The following is a 16584-nucleotide window of genomic DNA, read 5'->3' as shown; positions in this document are numbered from 1 at the left end:
AATACTGTCCCCTATCTATAAGAATATAACTACTATAATGCTGCCCCCTATGTACAAGAATATAACTACTATAATACTGCCCCCCTATGTACAAGAATATAACTACTATAATACTATCCCCTATGTACAAGAATATAACTACTATAATGCTGCCCCCTATGTACAAGAATATAACTACTATAATACTGCCCCCTATGTACAAGAATATAACTACTATAATACTGCCCCCTATGTACAAGAATATAACTACTATAATACTGTCCCCTATGTACAAGAATATAACTAATATAATACTGCTCCTATGTACAAGAATATAACTACTATAATACTGCCCCCTATGTACAAGAATATAACTACTATAATACTGTCCCCTATGTACAAGAATATAACTACTATAATACTGCTCCTATGTATAAGAATATAACTACTATAATACTGCCCCCTATGTACAAGAATATAACTACTATAATACTGTCCCCTATCTATAAGAATATAACTACTATAATGCTGCCCCCTATGTACAAGAATATAACTACTATAATACTGCCCCCCTATGTACAAGAATATAACTACTATAATACTATCCCCTATGTACAAGAATATAACTACTATAATGCTGCCCCCTATGTACAAGAATATAACTACTATAATACTGCCCCCTATGTACAAGAATATAACTACTATAATACTGCCCCCTATGTACAAGAATATAACTACTATAATACTGCCCCCTATGTACAAGAATATAACTACTATAATACTGTCCCCTATGTACAAGAATATAACTAATATAATACTGCTCCTATGTACAAGAATATAACTACTATAATACTGCTCCTATGTACAAGAATATAGCTACTATAATACTGCCCCTATGTACAAGAATATAACTACTATAATACTGCCCCCATGTACAAGAATAAAACTACTATAATACTACTCCTATGTACAAGAATATAACTACTATAATACTGCCCCCTATGCACAAGAATATAACTACTATAATACTGTCCCCTATGTACAAGAATATAACTACTATAATACTGCTCCTATGTATAAGAATATAACTACTATAATACTGCCCCCTATGTACAAGAATATAACTACTATAATACTGTCCCCTATCTATAAGAATATAACTACTATAATGCTGCCCCCTATGTACAAGAATATAACTACTATAATACTGCCCCCCTATGTACAAGAATATAACTACTATAATACTATCCCCTATGTACAAGAATATAACTACTATAATGCTGCCCCCTATGTACAAGAATATAACTACTATAATACTGCCCCCTATGTACAAGAATATAACTACTATAATACTGCCCCCTATGTACAAGAATATAACTACTATAATACTGTCCCCTATGTACAAGAATATAACTAATATAATACTGCTCCTATGTACAAGAATATAACTACTATAATACTGCTCCTATGTACAAGAATATAGCTACTATAATACTGCCCCTATGTACAAGAATATAACTACTATAATACTGCCCCCATGTACAAGAATAAAACTACTATAATACTGCTCCTATGTACAAGAATATAACTACTATAATACTGCCCCCTATGTACAAGAATATAACTACTATAATACTGCCCCCTATGTACTAGAATATAACTACTATAATACTGCTCCTATGTACAAGAATATAACTACTATAATACTGCCCCTATGTACAAGAATATAACTACTATAATACTGCCCCCTATGTACTAGAATATAACTGCTATAATACTGCTCCTATGTACAAGAATATAACTACTATAATACTGCCCCATATGTACAAGAATATAACTACTATAATACTGCCCCCTATGTACAGGGATATAACTATTATAATACTGCCCCCTATGTACAGGGATATAACTACTATAATACTGCCCCCTATGTCCAAGAATATAACTACTATAAGGCTATGTGCCCACGATGCAGAAATGCTCCGGATTTTTCCTGAGCGTTTCTGTATCGCCCTGGCAGAAAAAACGCATGCGGATTGTACATGCGGATTGTACATGCGTTTTTCCTGCCAGGGACAAGCGGAAGTGAAGCGTTTTTCACATGTGATTTCGCATGCGGGTTGTCAAGCGCTTTCCAAGCAATTTTAGCATCACTTGGAAAAGTGCTTTACAACTTGGTCACACTATATAAATCCATGCAAACGGCATGGATTTTATATAGTGTGACCAAGTTAGTTAAAAAAAAAAGATAAAAATGGTAAAAAAACAAAACAAAAAAAACCCATTATACTCGCCTTCCGATGGCCCCCAGTCTCCTTATCCGATGCGTCCGGTCTCCCCGGTGTTTCGCGGTTGTGTAAAAGGACCTTCCATGGCAGGTTCTTTTAGACCATGGCGAGCTGCCGGAGAGCCAGGACGCATCGCTATGTAGACTGGGGGCCATTAGATGGTGAGTAGAATGTTTTTTTTTATTTTAAATTCTTTTTTTACTATGGTACCCGGGTCTGGATGAGAGTCTCCTCTTCTCCAGACCCGGGTACCATCCGCACATTGAATCGCCTAATATCCCCATGTGCACATGTAGTGATGCGGATATTAAGCGATTCAATGCAAGTCAATGGCAGCAAAAACGCCGCGATTACGCAAAATAATTGGTAGTGCTGTGGATTTTTCCGCAGCGGAAATTTCCGCAGCACGTGCACAGCACATGCGGATTATCTTTGGGGAACATGGCAGGCCTTCTACCAAGTGTTTTTTAAGCGTTTCTGCGGAGGAATTGCCGCTGCGGAAACACTTAAAAAACGCATAGTGGGCACACAGCCAAATACTGCTCCTATGTACAAGAATATAACTACTATAATACTGCTCCCTATGTACAAGAATATAACTACTATAATACTGCCTCTATGTACAAGAATATAACTACTATAATACTACCCCCTATGTACAAGAATATAACTACTATAATACTACCCCCTATGTACAAGAATATAACTACTATAATACTGCCTCCTATGTACAAGAATATAACTACTATAATACTGCTCCCTATGTACAAGAATATAACTACTATAATACTAACCCTATGTACAAGAATATAACTACTATAATACTACCCCCTATGTACAAGAATATAACTACTATAATACTACCCCCTGTGTACAAGAATATAACTACTATAATACTGCTCCCTATGTACAATAATATAACTACCATAATACTGCTCCTATGTACAAGAACTACTATAATACTGCCCCTATGTACAAGAATATAACTACTATAATACTGCTCCTATGTACAAGAATATAACTACTATAATGCTGCTCCCTATGTACAAGAATATAACTACTATAATGCTGCCCCCTATGTACAAGAATATAACTACTATAATAGTGCTCCTATGTACAAGAATATAACTACTATAATACTGCCCCTATGTACAAGAATATAATTACTATAATACTGCCCCTATGTACAAGAATATAACTACTATAATACTGCTCCTATGTACAAGAATATAACTACTATAATACTGCTCCTATGTACAAGAATATAGCTACTATAATACTGCTCCCTATGTACAAGAATATAACTACTATAATACTGCCCCTATGTACAATAATATAACTACTATAATACTGCTCCTATGTACAAGAACTACTATAATACTGCCCTTATGTACAAGAATATAACTACTATAATACTGCTCCTATGTACAAGAATATAACTACTATAATACTGCTCCTATGTACAAGAATATAACTACTATAATGCTGCCCCCTATGTACAAGAATATAACTACTATAATACTGCTCCTATGTACAAGAATATAACTACTATAATGCTGCCCCCTATGTACAAGAATATAACTACTATAATACTGCCCCCTATGTACAAGAATATAACTACTATAATACTGCCCCCTATGTACAAGAATATAATTACTATAATACTGCCCCTATGTACAAGAATATAACTACTATAATACTGTCCCCCTATGTACAAGAATATAACTACTATAATACTGCCCCCCTATGTACAAGAATATAACTACTATAATACTGCCCCTATGTACAAGAATATAACTACTATAATACTATCCCCTATGTACAAGAATATAACTACTATAATGCTGCCCCCTATGTACAAGAATATAACTACTATAATACTGCCCCCCTATGTACAAGAATATAACTACTATAATACTATCCCCTATGTACAAGAATATAACTACTATAATACTGCCCCCTATGTACAAGAATATAACTACTATAATACTGTCCCCTATCTATAAGAATATAACTACTATAATGCTGCCCCCTATGTACAAGAATATAACTACTATAATACTGCCCCCCTATGTACAAGAATATAACTACTATAATACTATCCCCTATGTACAAGAATATAACTACTATAATGCTGCCCCCTATGTACAAGAATATAACTACTATAATACTGCCCCCTATGTACAAGAATATAACTACTATAATACTGCCCCCTATGTACAAGAATATAACTTCTATAATACTGCCCCCTATGTACAAGAATATAACTACTATAATACTGTCCCCTATGTACAAGAATATAACTAATATAATACTGCTCCTATGTACAAGAATATAACTACTATAATACTGCCCCCTATGTACAAGAATATAACTACTATAATACTGTCCCCTATGTACAAGAATATAACTACTATAATACTGCTCCTATGTATAAGAATATAACTACTATAATACTGTCCCCTATCTATAAGAATATAACTACTATAATGCTGCCCCCTATGTACAAGAATATAACTACTATAATACTGCCCCCCTATGTACAAGAATATAACTACTATAATACTGCCCCCTATGTACAAGAATATAACTACTATAATACTGCCCCCTATGTACAAGAATATAACTACTATAATACTGCCCCCTATGTACAAGAATATAACTACTATAATACTGTCCCCTATGTACAAGAATATAACTAATATAATACTGTCCCCTATGTACAAGAATATAACTAATATAATACTGCTCCTATGTATAAGAATATAACTACTATAATACTGCCCCCTATGTACAAGAATATAACTACTATAATACTGCCCCCTATGTACAAGAATATAACTACTATAATACTGCCCCCTATGTACAAGAATATAACTACTATAATACTGCCCCCTATGTACAAGAATATAACTACTATAATACTGCTCCTATGTATAAGAATATAACTACTATAATACTGCCCCTATGTATAAGAATATAACTACTATAATGCTGCCCCCTATGTGCAGTAATATAGAATGTTCATTAGGCTGCTGATTAGTGAACATGGTCTCAGTAATGATTAGGTGCAGCGCTCCCTATGGTGATATAGATACTGTTGCTGGGATGCTGTATTATTTGTACAGGGTGTGTTGGACATTTACAATGTGTTGAGGCGATGCGACACTATATTTAGCTGTAAGGAGATTCCTATGATGTCATTCCTGTAGGATATAATTTCCCATTCACTATTGAGATAAAGAATGAAAATGGCATTGCCCTCTGGTTATATTTAAACTAGTAATTGTTATCTGTACCTTCTAAAAGAAAAACACACTCCTCTCCTGAACTACTCTGTGCTGCTGGGGCCTCCATTCGTCTTATCTACTTTTAACCCCTCACTTCTTTCCATTTCTCTCCTCATATCCGGACACGTCATATGTAGTCCTGGCCATATCATTACTAGTGGACAGGTCATTGCGTCGCCCCCAAAAAATCAGTAAACTCTCATTCAAAAACACTCTGTGCTGCTGGAAACCTGCTCCTTCCACTTCATCAGCCTGCTTCCACCTCTGCCATCTCACGACGCTGCCCTGTTACATAAGAGTGGACAGGTCCCTGCCTGCTGTAGTAGCAGCACACTCCTCTCCTGAAACACTCTGTGACGCTGGCGCTTCTTTTACTATAAGTCTGCGTCTGCCTCTCCCCATCGTGATACCCCTGTGGTCTAATCAACACTTTTGTTCCCATTTCTCTCTTCGAATCATGACGCCGTCCCTGTTCCCTGTCCACAATCTTAGCCCGACCCATCCCTGAAATACTCTGTGCTGCTGTGACATATTCTTGTGCTCTTTTAAACCAGTCAAGTTACTGTCCCCCCCCTTTCTGCTCCTGTCCTCTCTTCTTACACAACCGCCTCCTGTACATAACAATGGCAGCAATGTGGATTGTGAAACGCATTGTCATGAGCGCGTTATTTATAGGCCTGTTCTGTAATCACATTGTGTAGGGATTATACCAGGAGGTTATATCCAGCAATGTTGCAATGTCCCCTGTATAAATAACCTTATGAACTTTTACACCTCTTATACCTGAAGCTTTAGGGGTTTATTCACACGGCTGAGAAAAATTGTAGGTTTTTGCAGCCGTGATTTTGTTTTCAATGGGAGCTAAGCTGCAGTACCTGAGAACGGCCACTACTCAGTGTATGGAGCTGTGCGCATCCACTCGCTGCAGGACCTGATAGCGGCTGATCGATGGGGATCCCCTCAAATCTGATACTGATGACCTAGATTACAGGCTCGTTTAGACAAGCTGAGAACGCTCATTCACTGAAGTTTTCCCCTTAAAGGGAATTTGTCACCATGTTTTTACTATGTAATCTGCAAACAGCATAATGTAGGAGCTGATACTCTGATTCCAGCGATGTGTCACTTGCTGGCTATTTGCTGCAGTTTTGGTAAATATCCCTGTTTTCTCTGCTGCAAGTCTAGCACTGCTCAGAATGCTGAGCCCTGTATAACCCCACACACACCACTGACTGGCAGCTTGCTGTGTATAACCCCACCCACACCACTGACTGGCAGCTTGCTGTGTATAACCCCACACACACCACTGACTGGCAGCTTGCTGTGTATAATACTGCCCCACCACTGACTGGCAGCTTTTGTGTACACTGTATAATGAGAGAAAGCTATTAAACAGTGGTGGGGATGGGATTAAGTAGATCAGGTTGGGCCAGGAGGCAAGACACACCCAGGCCTGCAGTGATAATCTCCTGCTGATAAAACACTGATTTTATTGAAACCACAGCACACAGCCTTATAAGTGACACACTGCTGGAATGAGGCTCTCTGCGCCCACATCATGCTCCTCTCACATTACATAGCAAAAATCTGCTGACAGATTAAATTTAAAGGCATGTTCACACTGTGTCTTTTTCTGATTTTCAAAATGTCCTTTTTTCAGTCAGAAGACGTCTGAGGAATCGCTACTCTTCTCTAGTGTTTTATGTAATCCAGAAGTATTTTTTTCACATTCTTTGATCATTTCCTGAACCCTTTTTTAATATTTTTGGAGCATCTTGTTACTGGCGTTTTACAGACTTTTTTTAGTCTATAAAACAATGAAGAAAACACCTACAGAATGCTTAGTAAGATGCCCGGGTAATTTTTCAGCCTTCCCATTGGACTGGTAAAGTAATTAAGTGTCTTCACAGTGGAAAAAACCTAAACAAAATGGTGAGCTTACTTCCGTTAAACACTTCAGGTTTTGTAAAACGCCTGATGGGAGAATAGTAAGCACATGTCACTTCTAAGAAAAACGTACCAAACTAGGCACTGACCAAGCAGGAGGCTGCAAAAAAACTCTGGAAAGGTGCTTGAAAAACTTCTCCAGAAACTCCCCAAAGAAGGAGAGATTCCTGAAGTGGTTTTAAATAGAAACTGTCATTTTTGAACGTCTGTAAAAAGAAAATCTGTGTGCTCGTACCCTTAAAGTTAAAGATGTCTGCTTGCTGTCATTCAGTAGGTACCTTGATTGTTTACTTCCAGTGATCTAACCATGCAATGTGGATACACATGGGAGCCATGGACCTGGGACGTCATCGTATGAGCAGTAAAGATTCTCATCTGCTACAATAATAAGGCCACGTCCTCACGTGAAAACGCTGCTTTCTTTTCACCGGTTGACTATTTTCTGATTTCTGCATTTTTGATGCAGATTTCACAGTGTTTTAGTGCAGAAACAAAGGGATTTTGCATTAACAAGGGTGATTGCGTTTTCCACGTGCATTTTTCAGGCTCTCCAGAGAAGCCTACAAGGAAAAAAAAAAGCATAGTTCATCAGCACAGAGGACAAAAGTTTTTATAAAACTGCCTCCACTTTGCCTGAACAGTTTTTCGGCACGAGGGAAAGCAGCGGTAAAAGAGCAGCATTAACGCTACGTAAAGACACAGCCTAAGGGTTCTCATTCAAAGGCTGCAAGCAGAAATCTTAAAAAAGGAGAGGAATTTTAAATCATAAAATTGTGTAGCTATTAAAAGAAAAAAAATGAAGTATCCCTTTAAGACGACTTGCTGTTTACAAGTGTATAAGAAATAGGTAACAACCCGTGTAGCCCACAATAATGGTTGCCACCCTGCTTCCCCATCTAAATGTTATGGTCCAAGCAAAGTGTCTTCTTGCACCCCCATCCCTCGGTACCCTGCAACCTGTATAATTACTGTATAGCAGCACTCAGATATTTGCAGATGATGGCGGTATCTGATAGGCTGTATGGTGGTTCCCAATCTGGGGCACCTGATGTGAGTTTCGTCGCCTCCCTTTGCGGTGACGCATCTGGATACTCATGTGATGAATGCGGCCTGGCACCTTGTGGAATGTCTCCGTGCCTTGACCTCGCCGATTGCATAAGCTCCTAATTATCCTGCCATGTCTGAAGATGTACGAAGCAAAACTTGTACAATCAGGAGGTGTTTAATTAAGATTTAGCCCGGGATAAATGTGATGACAAAATCACCAGTGTGTAAAAAGCTGCCGCTGCTCCTCTGTGCACCTGGATCACGAGAGGCAGGAACTGTATTGTACACTGGACAACCTCTGTGCTGCTGGGGGCCCATGTAACAAATCAGAGTCCCCTGTACTCTTATCTACATATGGGTAGTAATGTGACTGCCCCCCAGAAGATCACACCAACCGTCTCCTTAATACTCTGTGCTGCTGTGACTCCACTCCTTCCACCATCACACACTTGACTCCATTCCCTTCTTCACATGACTGCACAGCCTCATCACATACAGCCATGTGCATATAAACATCATTACATGAAAGGACCGACCTCTCCTGAAATACTCTGTGCAGCTGTGGGGCTCCTTCCGCTATCAGTCTAGGACATCCAACCTGTCTTAATTCCCCTCTTCATATCATTGCATGACAATCAAAAACATCATTACATCAAAGGACACATCCCCCCCTCCCCACCCCTTCAAGATCAGTACAAAAATACTCTGTGCTGCTGGGGTATCCAATTATTCCAATATTAGCCTATCACCTTCCCCTCCTCACATCAGTGCACTGCCAGAGTCCCATGCAGCCCCCATGCAACAGAACTGCCCCCCATCACGCTCCTTTCTCCAATCACTGGTTAATCATGTAGAGGTCAATACAACAATGTGCGGGGAAGTCGGAGGAAACATACAGGCACCGGACTTAGGCCGCAGTGAGCGCCGATGTCCCACAATACTGAAATTGAAGCGGCACATTGCAACAATGTCAGTAATTACATCCTATGGTGTCACTCTGCGACCTCAGCCTGTGACACAAAATCTCAAATGTTTACAAATGTGTTGCATTTGCTGTCATTGGTCGAAGTATTGGTCTCATAGCTGCCATTTTTGGGGCATCTCTGAGAAGCTTGTAACGTCTAGGTCAAGTACAAAAAGCACTCAGATATGATTGATCAATAAATGACAAGGAAAAGTGACAAACACGTTTGTCATCATCCGCTAGGGACAGGTTATCATTAACACCACTTAACTAAAGCCCAAACTCATTGTACAACTTCACCGAGAAATAAAGGTGCATTGTGCTCAAGTGTCCAGAGAAAATCAGCTCAGAAAAAGGCCCAAAGAGCAAGTAAGAAAGCAAATCATTCTACACGGTCCAAACACTGAACGTAACGCACAAAGGAAGCAGAATGTCATCTCATCACACAGCATTGTTACATTACTGACAGCTACTGAATCTAGAAGGGCTCTTCAACATAGCGGCAGTATTATAGTAGCTATATACTTGTACATAGGGGCAGTATTATAGCAGTTATATTCTTCTACATAGCGGCAGTATTATAGTAGCTATATACTTGTACATAGGGGCAGTATTATAGTAGTTATATTCTTGTACATAGGAGCAGTATTATAGTAGTTATATTCTTGTACATAGGGGGCAGTATTATAGTAGTTATATTCTTGTACATAGGAGCAGTATTATAGTAGTTATATTCTTGTACATAGGAGCAGTATTATAGTAGTTATATTCTTGTACATAGGAGCAGTATTATAGTAGTTATATTCTTGTACATAGGGGCAGTATTATAGTAGTTATATTCTTGTACATAGGAGCAGTATTATAGTAGTTATATTCTTGTACATAGGAGCAGTATTATAGTAGTTATATTCTTGTACATAGGAGCAGTATTATAGTAGTTATATTCTTGTACATAGGAGCAGTATTATAGTAGTTATATTCTTGTACATAGGAGCAGTATTATAGTAGTTATATTCTTGTACATAGGGGCAGTATTATAGTAGCTATATACTTGTACATAGGGGCAGTATTATAGTAGTTATATTCTTGTACATAGGAGCAGTATTATAGTAGTTATATTCTTGTACATAGGAGCAGTATTATAGTAGTTATATTCTTGTACATAGGAGCAGTATTATAGTAGTTATATTCTTGTACATAGGAGCAGTATTATAGTAGTTATATTCTTGTACATAGGGGCAGTATTATAGTAGTTATATTCTTGTACATAGGAGCAGTATTATAGTAGTTATATTCTTGTACATAGGGGCAGTATTAGAGTAGTTATATTCTTGTACATAGGAGCAGTATTATAGTAGTTATATTCTTGTACATAACGGCAGTATTATAGCAGTTATATTCTTGTGCATAGGGGGCAATATTATGGTAGTTATATTCTTGTACATAGGAGCAGTATTATAGTTGTTATATTCTTCTACATAGCGGCAGTATTATAGTAGCTATATTCTTCTACATAGCGGCAGTATTATAGCAGTTATATTCTTATACATAGGGGGCAGTATTATAGTAGTTATATTCTTGTACATAGGGGGCAGTATTATAGTAGTTATATTCTTGTACATAGGGGCAGTATTATAGTAGTTATATTCTTGTACATAGGGGCAGTATTATAGTAGTTATATTCTTGTACATAGGAGCAGTATTATAGTAGTTATATTCTTGTACATAGGGGTCAGTATTATAGTAGCTATATTCTTCTACATAGCGGCAGTATTATAGTAGCTATATTCTTCTACATAGCGGCAGTATTATAGCAGTTATATTCTTATACAAAGGGGGCAGTATTATAGTAGTTATATTCTTGTACATAGGACCAGTATTATAGTAGTTATATTCTTGTACATAGGAGCAGTATTATAGTAGTTGTATTCTTCTACATAGCGTCAGTATTATAGTAGCTATATTCTTCTACATAGGGGGCAGTATTATAGTAGCTATATTCTTCTACATAGCGGCAGTATTATAGCAGTTATATTCTTATACATAGGGGGCAGTATTATAGTAGTTATATTCTTGTACATAGGGGGCAGTATTATAGTAGTTATATTCTTGTACATAGGAGCAGTATTATAGTAGTTATATTCTTGTACATAGGGGCAGTATTATAGTAGTTATATTCTTGTATATAGCGGCAGTATTATAGTAGTTATATTCTTGTACATAGGGGGCAGTATTATAGTAGTTATATTCCTATACATAGGGGCAGTATTATAGTAGTTATATTCTTGTACATAGGGGCAGTATTATAGTAGTTATATTCTTGTACATAGCGGCAGTATTATAGTAGTTATATTCTTGTACATAGGGGGCAGTATCATAGTAGTTATATTCTTATACATAGGGGCAGTATTATAGTAGTTATATTCTTGTACATAGGGGCAGTATTATAGTAGTTATATTCTTGTACATAGGGGCAGTATTATAGTAGTTATATTCTTGTACATAGGAGCAGTATTATAGTAGCTATATACTTGTACATAGGGGTCAGAATTATAGCAGTTATATTCTTGTACATAGGGGCAGTATTATAGTAGTTATATTCTCGTATACAGGAGCAGTATTATAGTAATTATATTCTTGTACATAGGGGCAGTATTATAGTAGTTATATTCTTGTACATAGGGGCAGTATTATAGAAGTTATATTCTTGTACATAGGGAGCAGTATTATAGAAGTTATATTCTTGTACATATAGAGGGCAGTATTATAGTAGTTATATTCTTGTACATAGGAGCAGTATTATAGTAGTTATATTCTTGTACATAGAGGGCAGTATTATAGTAGCTATATTCTTCTACATAGGGGGCAGTATTATAGTAGTTATATTCTTCTACATAGGGGGCAGTATTATAGTAGTTATATTCTTCTACATAGGAGCAGTATTATAGTAGTTATATTCTTATACATAGGGGCAGTATTATAGTAGTTATATTCTTGTACATAGGGGCAGTATTATAGTAGTTATATTCTTGTACATAGGGGCAGTATTATAGTAGTTATATTCTTGTACATAGGAGCAGTATTATAGTAGCTATATACTTGTACATAGGGGTCAGAATTATAGCAGTTATATTCTTGTACATAGGGGCAGTATTATAGTAGTTATATTCTTGTATACAGGAGCAGTATTATAGTAATTATATTCTTGTACATAGGGGCAGTATTATAGTAGTTATATTCTTGTACATAGGGGCAGTATTATAGCAGTTATATTCTTGTACATAGGGGCAGTATTATAGCAGTTATATTCTTGTACATAGCAGGCAGTATTATTGTAGTTATATTCCTGTACATAAGGAGCAGTATATTGCAGTTATATTCTTGTACATAGGGGCAGTATTATAGTAGTTAGATTCTTGTATAGAAGAGGCAGTATTATAGTAGTTATATTCTTGTACATAGGGGCAGTGTTATAGTAGTTATATTCTTGTACATAGGGGGCAGTATTATAGTAGCTATATACTTGTACATAGGGGGCAGTATTATAGCAGTTATATTCTTGTACATAGGGGCAGTATTATAGTAGTTATATTCAGTATTATAGTAGTTATATTCTTGAATATAGAAGCAGTATTATAGTAGTTATATTCTTGTACATAGGAGCAGTATTATAGTAGTTATATTCTTGTACATAGGGGGTAGTATTATAGTAGTTATATTCTTGTACATAGGAGACAGTATTATAGTAGTTATATTATTGTACATAGGAGCAGTATTATAGTTATATTCTTGTACATACTGGGCAGTATTATAGTAGTTATATTCTTGTAGACAGGGGGCAGTATTATAGTAGTTATATTCTTGTACAGAAGAGGCAATATTATAGTAGTTATATACTTGTACATAAGGGGCAGTATTATAGTAGTTATATTATTGTACATAGGAGCAGTATTATAGTACAGGGTGGGCCATTTATATGGATACACCTAAATTAAATGGGAATGGTTGGTGATATCAACTTCCTGTTTGTGGCACATTAGTATATGGGAGAGGGAAAACTTTTCCAGATGGGTGGTGACCACGGCGGCCATTTTGAAGTCGGGCATTTTGGATCCAACTTTATTTTTTTCAATGGGAAGAGGGTCATGTGACACATCAAACTTATTGAGAATTTCATAAGAAAAACAATGGTGTGCTGGAGCCTTTCCTGCTCCTCTCCCTTTCCAGTCTTGAGCCTCCCTGGCTAGGCCCTCCTCCTGAGCAGAGCTCCTGCTCCCTCTACTTCTCCTCTCAGACTGATCTCACTGAACTCTCTCTAGAATGTTCCACCCTCTTTTTATATCACTTCTTTCAATGCTCCCCTGATCTTCTTTTTCCACCCACACCCACTACATGGTTCCCCCTACTTTGGTTCCCCCCACCCCAGCCAGGGACAGGGCTCAGCAGGAAGCGACGCATCTTGCCCCTCCTGCTAGTCTGGAGTAGTGTAGTGTTGGCTGCAGGTGTTAGGGTCCCGGGCAGTACTCCTTCCTTACCTGAGAGTGACATACCACACCTCTGGGTGAGATGCAGTACCTCTGTGGAAACTGAACCTGCAGGGGCGCCACACATAGAATTCCAGAGGATGGGGGATACTCTGGAGCTGTTTTGAAGGCGATTGGGTGAGGAATGTAGAAGTGTGGAGGACAGGCAGAGGTCATGGGAGGACCAGATTACTTGTTGGAAGATATTGAGATATTAGTTCGGAGATATACGGAGGAGATAGCTTATGTAGGTCGGTAGGTAAGTAGGACGGCTTTGTAGATCAATGTTAGTAATTTGAAACGGATACGTTGGGGAATTGAGAGCGGAGAAGAGGAGGAGTAGCGAGGAGAGAGGTGGATTAGTCGGGCAGCAGAATGAAGGACCAACTGGAGAGGTGCGAGAATGTTAGCAGGGAGGCCACAAAGGAAGATATTGCAGTAGTCTAAGCGGGAGATGATGAGGGCATGTACTAACATTTTAGCAGATACAGGGTTGCGGAAAGGACGCATTGTTTAAGTATTTTTGAGTTGTACAGTTGAAACCAGAAGTTTACATACAATATATAAAAAGACACATATGCATGTTTTTCTCAATATTTGACATGAAATCAGAATAAACCTTTCCCGTTTAAGGTCAATTAGGATTACCATAATTTTTAATATCTGCCAAATGCCAGAATGAGAGAGAGAGAATGTTTTAAGGCATTTTTATTACTTATTGCAAAGTCAAAAGTGTTAGAATCTATGTTGTTTTACTTTTCAGCCATCTTTTTGTGGTTTGCTGACTTCTAGTCTTTTCCTCTGGTGCTGGGTGTTTTGGTCACGTGATCTACTCACTCTTTATTACTCAGCACCTGTCTCCCATTCCTTGCTGGACATCAGTGTTGTTATGCTTTTGCTCTGGCTAATTTGCCATGTTAGTTCTTTGTGCTTAGGTCAATTGTTATCCCGGGACTTCTTGTTCCACCAGTTTTGTTCCCTTTAATCTTCGTTTCTGCAACTAAGTTTTCTGTTAGGGGGTCTGCTGTTTTTGCTCCCAGTCCTTAGATCTTTTAGGGACCCCTCTCCCCTTCCTTCAGATCTTCTTTTGAGTTCAGTGCAAGAGTGTCGGTGGGGCTATTCACAAGGAATAGGGAACCCACCCCAGCGTAGGGTTTAAGCTGTGTCTCAGTGCAGGGACAGCTTTTCCCTCCTATTCATTAGTTCTTAGTTGCAGTACATAACAGCATGTCCAGCCACGTTTTTTTTTTTTTCCCCTTTTCCTGGGTTTTCTTTAGTATGAGTACCATCCAGGAGCTTGCTCAACGCTTGAAAGGGTTGACTCTGGAGGTTGCCGGTCTTCAGCAGTACGTGAGTAAATACCCTGCAGAACGCTATGAAGAACCTAAGGTAGGATTACCTGAGTGTTTCTCGGGAAAACAACAGGATTTTTTTTCCTTTAAAAACGCTTGTTTGTTGTATTTTCGGCTCAGACCTAGATCTTCTGGGAGTGAACTACAGCGTGTAGGGATTATTATGTCTCTATTGCGTAAAGAATCTCAAATCTGGGCGTTTTCCATGTCTCCTGATGATCATTGTCTGAGGTCTGTGGAGGCATTTTTTGATGCCATGGGTTTGCTGTATGTTGATCCTGATCGGTTACATCAGCTGAGGCAAAGCTCAGTCGTCTCAAACAGGGTTCTCTTGATGCTGAGAGTTATTGCACCCTGTTCAGACGATGGTTTGCAGAGGTCAGGTGGAACGACCCTGCACTCAAGTTTCAGTTTCTGTCAGGCTTGAGTGAAAGAGTTAAAGATTTGCTCATTGCATTCCCTGCACCTGATACTTTGCAAGTTGCCATGCAGTTAGCTATCCGTGTGGATAGAAGGTTGAGGGCCAGGCAGAATGAGAAGTTTCCTGTATTGTTGGATTCTGTTTCTCACGATAATTCTGCCGACACTGGGGAACCTATGCAGGTGGAGTCAATGTCATCCCGTTCCAAGGAGAGGGACAGGAGGTTCTCTGAGGGACTTTGCTTGCATTGCGGTAAAGCTGATCATTTTTTAAAGCAATGCGAGGTTCGCTTAAGGAAAGAAAAAAAAATGTTCAGTAGAAATAACACTCCCATTCGCATTGCGTTTTTACATTCTGCTGGGGTGTTTTTTCCTGGTAATACCACCTGTCAGGGTCGTTCGATTGAGTTTCAGGTAATGGTGGATTTTGGTTCTGCACTTAATTTGATTGATCAACAATTTCTTGAAAAGTATAAGTTCGGTTCTGAACCTTTGTCGTCTCCTTTTCCTGTGGTGGCGATTGATAATACTCCCTTGGAGCATTCTTCGAAAGGTCACTGGGTTTCCGCTTACTATGAATATGGAACATCAGGAGCAGATTGATTTATTTGTACTTGCTAAATTGCCTTCCCTGGTCGTCCTTGGGTTGCCCTAGTTAAAAGTGCATAATCCTTTGCTGGACTCGTCGTCTGGTTCCATAAGATCCTGGGGTCAGGGGTGTTATGGTAAGTGTTGTAATGTTCACATTGCGGCTGTTGTGAAGGGGGGAGTTAC

Source organism: Phyllobates terribilis, unplaced genomic scaffold (genome assembly GCF_046119375.1).
Source record: "Phyllobates terribilis strain yellow unplaced genomic scaffold, ASM4611937v1 Scaffold_7__3_contigs__length_470593459, whole genome shotgun sequence".
In the NCBI taxonomy this organism is placed as follows: Eukaryota; Metazoa; Chordata; class Amphibia; order Anura; family Dendrobatidae; genus Phyllobates; species Phyllobates terribilis.
This window is presented reverse-complemented; position numbering follows the sequence as displayed.